The sequence below is a fragment of the Arachis hypogaea genome, chromosome 14 (assembly GCF_003086295.3).
Source record: "Arachis hypogaea cultivar Tifrunner chromosome 14, arahy.Tifrunner.gnm2.J5K5, whole genome shotgun sequence".
In the NCBI taxonomy this organism is placed as follows: domain Eukaryota; kingdom Viridiplantae; phylum Streptophyta; class Magnoliopsida; order Fabales; family Fabaceae; genus Arachis; species Arachis hypogaea.
The window spans coordinates 5532132-5542239 of NC_092049.1; positions in this window are offsets into that span (position 1 = coordinate 5532132).

The following is a 10108-nucleotide window of genomic DNA, read 5'->3' on the forward strand; positions in this document are numbered from 1 at the left end:
CTTTCTTAGTTTTTGTTTATTTTCTTTTAAGTCACCAAAAAAAAGAAAATAATAAAAAAAAGAAACTTGTTTATAGTTATTTTTATATAAATTTTATAGTTAAAAATTATTAAATAATTTAAATTTATTTTTAAATATTTTTTATTAAAAAAATATTGTATTTTTTCTCACTAAATAAATTTTAATATTATATTTGATATCAATGATTTATATTTAAAATTTAAAGTTTAAATTTTATAATTTAAGAATTAAATTTCAGAATTTTAGCGTTTAAAATTTATTATTTATAATTTAAAATTTAGAATTTAAACATTCAAATTTTTTAGAGCGTTACATTTTTTAATTAATGATTTAACATATTTAACTAAATTATTATTTAACAATACTAAATTATTAATTTTTTGTAAAAACAACATGAGTTTTCATCTTATATTTGTTGTCATTTTGAATGTACTATTTAATTGTCTTTATTTTCTTGGAGTTGAATTTTTTCTAAACTAAAAATTTATTTATCCAATACACATGTTAAAAATTTTATTTAAAGTAATGCAAGAATCAACTTATCTAACATAAATATTTTTTTAAGTCTTTTAGAATAATAAATTTTTTTTAAGAACTAAAATAATCGATCTAAAATTTCTTCGGTACAATTTAAATATTTGATCTTTGTTATATATATAGATTCTTATGTTTGGATAATTTAATCGTGTAATATTTCTCATGTTTTATTGATTATTATAATTCATATTTATAATAATCCTCTATGCAGCTGTCTCGCATATAAAGTGTGTTAATAATAACAAAGTAATAGATATATGGTAAGCATATCACAAGATGAAGATCAAAGTGTTAATGTGTCTCAAACTTAAATATAAGTAGGAACTAAAAGATTTTTATATTTACATTAGAAATATATTCTTGAGTCATTAACCAGTGCAAATATAAAAACTTTTTAACCCTTAGTTGTATAGAAAAAAAAAAGTTATTCATATGACATTATTGTTATCATAAATAGCATAACGTTGTTTATAAATATTCAATGTATTTTTGAGAATATATGAAGGGGCTATTTTTTTTTTGGTGTGTACCAGGGTATCCATCAGGCCGGAAGCCCAATGACTAATCCCTCGGGTACTGCAGAGGCACACAAAGTGGGCGACCCTCCCAAGCAAGCAAACTCCATTCCCATCCTCCAGTGAGTATCGAACCCGAGAGAGATGGTTAAGGGACACAGACCCTCATCCATCTGTGCCAACTTGCGTTGGTTGAAGGGGCTATTTAATAACATCTCCCAATTATTTTTTCGTATGTTGTTGGACCCAAATAAAAAAACTAAGATATCACAAGCCCATGAGAATAATAACTACTATGTTTGGAGGTCCAACCCAAGACTAGAGAATTTGAGTATGGTTTCCTTCTGGTTGAATCTGTGTTTTCCTGCTTCTTCAATAGGTTAGGCGTGAAAGAGTGAAGAGAGAGAATGAGTTACTGTTTGTTTGTTATTTTTACCCCACACGTACGATTAAACAACCCCAACTACAATTAGGGACGGATACAAAGGGCCACTGAAAGCCTCGGCCTCTAAATTTTTTTTTAAAAAAATTAATAGTAATAAGTTATTAAATATAATTTAATTTTTTAAAAAAATTATTTAATATTTAATTTAATATAAATAAAAATTAAATTCAATTTAAATATTAATAATTTTTAATATTTAAAAAGTAAATAATAATATCAAAAAAATTTTTAAAAAATATTATTATTAATATTTTTTAATTAAATAAAATTTTTTAAATCTTATAAAGTGAATTTTTTTATTTTTGTAATTGTCTTTTTTGATTTATTTAGTATTTTAATTTTCTTTCTTTCAATTGTTATAACTGAAAATTTTTTTTTTAACTATAAATATTTCTTGTTAAATTAGTAGAAAGTGCACATATTTTTGTATTTTAAAATATATTATCTATAAATATATATGGCACACTCGTCAAGATTTAAACCCAAATACAATATATTAAGAATTATATAATTTTACCACTTAAACTAAGTCTCAGTTATATTATTGTTTGAATTCATGGGTATGGGTTATTTTTGGGTTGGGTCAATTCCATCCGGCCTTACCCGGAAAAAAAGGAGAGAAATGGCCCAGTTCAAGAGAAGACCTTCCTTGACAAAAAAATATATAAAAAAAGAGAAGACCTTGGAGTGGTTGAAAATAAATAGGGTGTAATCTAGACTTGACCCAAAATATAGATCAGATTTAATTTTTAGACTCTAATTCGATCCTAGACTTGATGAAACCTACGCACCTTTGGGTCGGGTGAAAACCGAGTCTTTATCATGTAAAAATCACCTCATCTCCAACCATTATTTCACAATTCACATAGTAAAATTCACTTAAAAAAAATATAACAAGAACCAACCCTTCTCTAAAATTAAAGCATAACCATAATCAATACTAATATTGTCTAATAACACCAAATATTTAAATCAATATAAATAACACAATATTATGCATTAGTCTAAAGTCTTATGCATTTTAAACATAAAATATTAACTTATAATCTTATGATGTCTAATAACACAAAATATTAAGGTTTACAATATTTAAATTCCACAAAAGAATAGCCATCATCAATCACTAATAACACGACCGGGCCACCGGACCGAGTTCGGGCGACCCAAGCTATGGCTCGGACCCGACCCGAAATAATGACCAGATCTATTTTTGAGACCATTACCTGAACTTAGACCCGATAAAATCACACCAAATCAGCCCCTTAAGTGTTCAGGACCGGGAAGGACCATGTACACCCCTAGTTGAAAATTTGGTTCAAGTGGCATATCATATGTCTGCTAAACAATCACATTCGAATTTAAATCTCATTAGTGGGAAAAAGAAATCCATATATTGTGTGTGGGGGTGTGTTGTGATGTAAAGACAGAAACAAAAAAAAAGAGAAGACATTGGAAGATAGTTTTTGTTTTGCTTTTTTAGTTGCATGGGGTGAATTGAGAATGAGATAGAGAGAGTGTAAAGAATGAGAGAAGTGAGCTATTGTATGTGTGACAGGAATATAATTGTATACACCACTGCTATAAGCAGAATTTATACTAATGGAACACTACATAAGAGTGGAAGGAAACAAATTCTTGGTTCTGATATACCAGTCCTACTTCAAGCTATGAAGTATAGACAAGTTACCAATTCATATCTTTCTAAAGAGTGTTGTCCCACCTAAATCACTCAAAGTATAGTTATTAAAAGTTTAAAACCAAACCAAAAATCAAATATATATAAAATCACTGAATTCAATTATTAGTTCAACCTGTAAGTTATAGGTTGAATTAGTTGATTTGGTTATAACAGAATTTGATAACCATGACTGGAAGCTAAGAAACCAAAAATCCACACTTGATAAATTTTTTCCTCAGCCACTAGTCACCATCCTTCTTCAATAAGAAAGAGGTAAAAGAAATGGTACAAAGTAACGTAACAAGCAACATCTAATTAAGTTTAACGAAGTAATTAATATTAACTCTTACGGAATAAATTGAAGTAAAGCAAACGGAAAAATAAATACAACAGACTTGCGCTATGGACATATAAATATATATTGAAAATATACAAAAATATTAAATGTATACTAAAAATCATCTACTAAATTAATTTATATATAGTAAATTTTACTCTATCCTTTCTATAATAACATGTATATTATCCTCTCTGACATGTCACTCTTTAATTGGTGGTTATGTTCACTATGGTTAAACTATTGGTAATTAAATTATAGCCCAAAGTGGATAATTGTATAATTTACTAAACTATTAAAAATTTAATTTTTGTTTCTTACCCAAATCATGCTCCCAAAAAATGAATCCTTGCTTTTCAATTGGTGATGTTATATCAAAGGCATGTTGTGACTTTGCAGAATCAATTAGCCAAGATCGTGAAGACTTATTGCAAATGTTGATCCTTAGGAAGGAAATTCCAGCATGGTTTGAGCATCAGGAAGAAGATGATGGAGTATCAATGTCATTTCCCCAAAATTGTCCTTCAATTAAAATCATTGCACTTGCTCTTTGTTTCCTAATTGAAATTGAAGAATATATTGACTCTGCAACGGTGAATAATTTATTAATATCAAATAAAATCATTAATATTTAATTACAAAATTACCCTACTTTAGTTAAGATATTAACTTTTATTGAGTTAAATTAACTCAAACTAAAACTAAACATTCAATTAAAACATGTCACGTCACAAGGAGTAATTTACATATTGATTTAGAGGGAGTTGGATAGAACTCACCTTTATATATATATATATAATGGGATTTTAGAATAAAAATTATAGTATATATAGTAGTTGATACAAAGTAGATGGAATCATTCATTCATCTAAGGCAGCAATAAAATAAAATGTTGATGAGTATAATAAGTGGTTTGGAATCATTCAGATCAGAGACGAAAAACCACACATACACAGCATGCACGATGCATGAATCATCATGATGATTGCATGCGTATGATAACATATCGATCTATTTTCTAGTGTCATGAAGTCTATGACAAACATAAAACCCTACATTTTGGTTTTTGTGCATGTCTCTCTCATGCACCGTTATATTTTATTTGACAAATGATTGGAAATAGAGTCTCTATATTATGTTGAAATGCTACATGATTATCAGAGCGCAGTGATAATAGCCTCTCTGCAGAAGCTTTGTTGTACTTCCATTGCTAGTTCCTCCAGACTCAGTTCACATTCCAGCCCTATCTGCATTCGATCATTCCAAAGTTATATATTAACACTTTTTAACATAATTATTCAATTTGATGTGATATTAGTATGAGAAAAGTTTATATCTTATGTGACATAATACATAATTAAAATATAATGTAAAGTTATTATCTGTTTTAACTGCAAATCAAAGTCATTTACTCATATAATATTATTTGTTGTCTTGTATTAAATTTTTTAGAGTATTAATAATTTTTATAATTTTTTAAAAAAATTAGAAAATCAGCAGAATTTAAATTTTTTAGCCTATAATTAATCAGTAATATTTAAAAATATGACTAAAAATATATTATTAAATTGTTAAACTAAGAAAAATAGATTGATAACTATAAATACTAACAAAAGATAATAAATTATGTTATTCTTTAATTTATTTTTTTTTTTTAAATTTTAACTTGAAACAAAAGTAACAACTTTTTATTATTGACATACCAAACAATGAAAAATATAGAATAAATAACCTAATACACATGAGAATTCCAAGTAATATATAATTTGGTGTTAAAATATGCCAAAACACAATGAGGAATTGACGATGACCTTTTCAGTTTTCACTTGGCGATCAAAATTTTGGCATTAATATTAGGTAGTTTATTTATTATATGCATGACACGTAAAGTAGACCGTTCTTTATATATATATATATAGTCTAACTATGTAGATGCATAGGTATAATTTGATAAAAATTGGTAAAAAATTACTTGTAAATACGGTAAATATACGTGATTACTAGTACACTTGGGTGGAAAAAAAGTTTAAATGTTGGATGACTTTAGATTTGACTTAGATAATGATCGACAAAGTGAAAAAAAAATGTAAAACACTTTTTATATGTATTAGAGATAAATTGAACGAGTGAAGTATTTTAAAAATTTACACTTTATAGGAGTCTCTCCTTATGTGCAAGCTGTGGGTGAGTAAGATTGTGTAGGAGAAAAAAATTTAAAGGATAAAAATAAGGATGGCGGCACACATGCATCTTAAAAGACGATATCATTGGAAATAAATAGCATCAGGAGAATTCAATCTATTATACATGAGATAATTTTTTTATTATTATATGTGTTATTCAATTAAATAATAAATATAATAATTTTTTTTATTAAATTTAGATATTTATTATTATAATAAAATTTATAATATTAAAACATAAATTTTTTTATAATTTATTTTAAACTATTCTCGTTGTAAAATTATTAAAAAAAATTAATTTTGGATATATATATATATATATATATAATGGTTTTCATTAGAAAAATTAATAGATATCATTATTAAAATTAATATAGATGATACATATAGAGATATTACCATTGAATTAAATCATTTTGAGAATTTTTATTTATCACATATTTGTCAATAGAATATTCTCATGATGATAAATATAGTATTAAAATTTTTTTGACTTGCGACTATCATAATCATTAACAAAATATTTATTATATTTTTATTTCAGACACATAATGCCTTAAGATATTAGTTGAATACATATTGGATATGATCTAAATACTTGTAAATTAATTATTAGTTAACAAATAATCTGTCAAATTTTGGTAAAAAAATTTTGAGTTCTATGATTGTAATAGTTGAATCAAATAAAATAAACCTTGTCCAATAGAATTGAATGAATAAAAAAAATGAATTTTTCGAATAATTTATTAATTTATGACAACAATAATAAATTAGAGTTTACAATTCAGTTATATTCTAAAAATAAAGAACTAAAAATTATAAAAAGAATTATATTTTATTTTTTTATTATTAATTTTTTTGAGAAAAATTAACATAAAGGATCATTATCACATATTTATTATTGAAAAGGACCAATTAAACTAAAATTATTATAAAGGACCTAATAAAATTTATTTGAGAATAAGGACAAAAAAATTTATAATAAGATAATCCATACTCTCTCTTTATGTTATTATTCTTTCCCATTGTAATTGAACTTTCTTTCGACTTTTATCCTCAGTGGCCCCGACCTAATTTTGCAAAACCTATCTTTAGGATATCAAAAGAGCTGTAAGACCTAAGAGGCCGTATTCACATATATAGTTATAACTGATTTTAAACTAGTTGTTTGTTTTGGTACAATAATAAATTCGTATATAAAATTTTGAACAAATTAAAATGTTACATATGGATTATATTTTTTAGTCAATAATTAATTTTGGTGTTTGTTATAATACGATGATAAATTCATACGTACCAAATATATTTAAAATATAGACAAATAACAATAAGATATATGGATTTTATTTTCCACGTCAACATTTAAATTTTTTTCAAAAAAATATATGTCATATCATTATTTTTACTAAAATACCCTTATAATTTAATAAAACTAAAAAATATTATTTTATTTTATTTTTTAAAAGACTTAAATACCCTTTTTTATATATGTTAGACAAAAATTACTTTTTTAGATTAATTAAATTGTTTAATTTTATAATTTTAAAATTTAAATAATCTAAAAAACAAAAACAAAAACACATTTAACAAAATTATTTCTCTTTATAAACCCTAATCAATTATTCATACAAAAAAATTAAACAAATCTAAAAAATACTAAAAAAAACACTTTGTTTTTTGGTTTGCTGGTTTCTCACCAACCTTCATCTCTAATTGTTCATACAAAAAAAATGTCATCTAAAAAACTGAGAAAAAAAATAAAAGAGCAGGGCTTCATGTCTTCATCTTTCTGGGTTTCTCACCAGCACACTCTCAACGAACGTCTCTCTCATTCTCAATTTTAAGACTCAAACTCTCTCTTCTCTCTCACTGCCACTAGAGAGTCTCTCGGTCTCGCTAGAGTCTCTACTTGTTCACACTCAGCGGCGTCTTGTTGCTCCTCTCATCTCGTCGCCGGCGTTTCAACGTCTCGCGACTTTCTCTGGGCTCTTCCTCGCCAGCGACAGAAGCAATTCGTCGGATTGTCGTCGCTCGTCGTCTTTTGGTTTTAAGTACTCACCGTCGCGAGTCGCCGTGGATCGTGGACCGTCGTAGGGTCGTCACTTGCTTCGTCGCTCGTCCTCTTCTGGGCTCGGGTCCTCTTTGTCACCCAGTCGCCGTTGGTAAGTCCATACATCATCACTTCCCCTGTTCTCCCTTTCCCAGATTCCCTTCTCCCTGTATTTTGAGATGATGTTGAATTGGTAATCAATTAATTTATTAGTGATTGAATCTTGAACAAAATGCCTTCTAGTAAATTTGGAGATGACTGCTTGATTAAGTGTTGTATAGTACTTTTTCAAATTATATATTTAGACGGGACATATCGACATAATTGTTTCTGTAGTTCAGAAATGCTGTCATCCTTAAGGAATGGATACTTGGCATCTTCATGCTTATGCAGCATCTTTACATCTTTTGACTTTCATCATGCCAACTTGATAAATGTTTACTGTGATTTTTCTCAGGACCTTGATGGACATTTTAGATGATTATTTTGATGGCTATTATTCAGAGAAAATGATAGAGTCTCAGGCATAGTTTCTAAAACTATTCTCAAGTAAATTCTGTAATTCATAAGATTAACTATTGTCGGATATTTTGAGGTTTATTTAAGTACTTTTTTTTTCAACTTATCAGGTGGATATTTTGATCTAATTTATCACCATGCCATACGCAGGTGCTATTGACACTTCTTGTTTTTTGCTGTTCTGTTCTAATGCAGGTTTCTACTAATCAAAGTGCAGTAGACACAATCGACGGATATTCGCGACCACAGTTCAATAGTTCCGGTGCATCTGCATGGTTATGCTTCCGTTTAGATATATTGTCTTCATTGGAACATGCAATTACGGTTGCCAGAGACATATGGTCCCGTAAGTTGAATGTTAGGTCTTGGTTAGAGGCTTTATCAGGTCGATCTTGTTCTAATGAATACTTGGAAACGGCGAACGAAGCAACTGTGCAGGTATGTTCATTAGCCGTACTCTTAAACACTTGCGTTCAATATTATTTGAAAAATAAGAATTTTAAGTTGCTATATACTTATGACATTTAACCAGTGATAGTTGTTCCATTAATGCTAAAATTTGTAGGAACTTCATGAATGGGGATCAAGGTACGAGGAGAAATTTGGCTATGTTTTTGTGACATTTGTAGCTGGTAGGACATCTGAAGACATACTTGCTGAATTAAAGGTTGGTAATAAATTTCTAGCTCTGTAAGTGAATTACAGAGACACGATATGTTTTACAAAATAGACCATCAACTATACATTTTATTATGGTGCAGATGCGCTTTAATAACTCGCATGGTGTTGAGTTGGAGATCGCTTCAAAAGAGGAATTCAAGTATATAGAACGTGCTATTAGAGAGCTTCTTTCCAAGAAATCTGTCCAAACTACTGAAGAAGTAGACGGTAATATTTAATTTTGCATTTGTTAATTTTGAAAGTCCTCTTCCCATATTTCCAAAAATTTCTTTCCTTAATAACTAGAATGACTTGGAAGTTATCATTATCTTTTAACTAGTGCTATATGTTGTTGGTTGCATGTTCATATATTCAGTGTCAGCGGAATATTCAGGCGAAATAGTTGCTGACACTCTAGATGGAGCAGGCACTGATTCAGAAGATGATTTAGATGCTATCTCCTCCGGTGGATATGACATCTCCAGGGATGTTGAGCTCAATAGGGTTCCAGAAGAAGACAATGAAACTTTAAACACCCAACATAGAGAAGATGCAGTACATGCTGCAAAAAGGGGTTTCGATCTGAACAAGATGCCATGGTTTGGAGATGACTTATCAGATCCGTTATCACGTCACTGCAGTGCTTTTTTGACAGAGTATTTCTGGCCAGGTCAATACGATGTTCATGAGAAATTTTGACTCAAAACTTGTTTGTCTACGTTAGTAATTCTGATTTTTTTTCCATTGAACTTTGTCTTGACTTAGTGAATTCGGACGTTTACTTGATTTTTATGTTACCAGTTATGGTTAAATACAAACTCAAAATGGCTGATACTACAAGAGAAAACATGATTCGTAAATTCAGTTTTAGTTATTCATGTATAATTTCTTTTTTAATTAATGAATTATTTTTTATGTAAAACAAGATTGAAAATCTATTTAATGCATTAATTAAGTTGCAGTATTTAAACCTTATCTTTTCATTAAAAAAAAATAACGAGGATTAGAACAGTTATAAGAAGGCAATAATGTTTATACAAAAAAAAATTCAAGTATTAAAAAATATTGCAGCGGTTGGAAAAAAACCGCTGCAAAACGAGTATCAATGTTTTCAACAACTGGACATTTAGCAGGGGTTACAGAAAAACCGCTGCAAAATGAGA